A 1,203-nucleotide genomic window follows, 5' to 3' on the forward strand; every position below is an offset into this window, starting at 1 on the left:
ACCAAAGGTTGAACCAGTTTCAATACCTCCTCCATACCAGCTCCTGAGCCTCAGCCAGCACTGGCTGCAGCATAAGAGCCTTCTCCCCTCTCCCAAGAGGACATCTCTTTGGTTTTATTGTAGCATTTTTTCTTGTTTTTTTTTTTTACATCCTTTTGGTTTAGTCTCTCTTAAAATTTAGGTTTCAAATATAATAAGGTTTTATCTTACTCATTTTAAAGTGTGTGATTTGTGGCTTCATATGCTTTCACAGTGCAATTCAACCCTCACCATTCTCTACTTCCAGAACCTTGTCATCGCCGCAAGCAGAAGCCTCCATGCCTATTAAACAGTCACTCCCCATGCTCTTCCTTGCGGCTCATGGCAGTCAGTAATTGGCTTTCTGTGTCTATGGATTTACCTACTCTGAATTTTTTATGTAAATGGAAATACTTGGAAATACTTGACTTTTTTGGTCTTACTTCTTTCACGTAACTTGATGTTTTTGAAGTTCATCCATATTGCAGCACATGTCAGTATCTAATTTCTTTTAAGGCTCATTATTAACCCGTTGTATGGATGGACCACACATTGTTCATCCATTTTTCTGTCGATGGATATTTGGGTTGTTTCTTCCTTTTGACTAATGTGAGTAGTGCTGCTGTGAACATTCGTGTACAGTATTTGCTTGAGTGCCTGTCTTCAGGATAAATCTTAGGGGTTGGTAAAGAGGAGATGGGAAGGGTGAGGACACAGTCCAGGTGTGGGGAGTAAGAGTTGGGAGGGATCAAGAGGCAGACAAGCTATGGGTGGCGAGGAGGTGGGAGGCCTAGAGAACTCCCAGATATAGGTAAAAAGGAGACAGGAGGGGTCAGGAGGTTGCACTGGTGTCGTGAGTGAGGAGGTAGGAGGAATAAGACCCAGTATGGGAAGTGAGAGGGTAGGAGGGGGCCAGGACAACACCACCAGGTGTGGTAATGATGAGGTAGGAGGGGTCAGAGGTGGCCCAGTAATGGCAAGTGAGCACAGTGCAGGGAGTGAGGAGGAGGGACAGCTCAAAGAAGGCACAGTAGAAGGGAAGGGGGTCAGCGGGTGCACAGGTGTGGACAGAGAGGATGTGTGGAGGATTAGGAAGCCACCGAGGTGTCAGGAATAAGGTGGGAGGTGGGGTCAGTAGAAGGCACAGGTGTGGGAGTGAGGAGGTTTAGTAGTGAGGAAGACTCC

General features: G+C 46.3%; 1 protein-coding gene across 1 annotated transcript in view; it reads right to left on the bottom strand.

Moving 5' to 3' along the window:
• The window catches only part of LOC105756638 (uncharacterized), a 20,047-nt gene that overhangs the window by 1,024 nt on the left and 17,820 nt on the right, over positions 1-1,203 (bottom strand). The window lies entirely within an intron of this gene.

The sequence above is a fragment of the Trichechus manatus genome, unplaced genomic scaffold (assembly GCF_000243295.1).
Source record: "Trichechus manatus latirostris isolate Lorelei unplaced genomic scaffold, TriManLat1.0 scaffold00105, whole genome shotgun sequence".
Taxonomy (NCBI): Eukaryota; Metazoa; Chordata; class Mammalia; order Sirenia; family Trichechidae; genus Trichechus; species Trichechus manatus.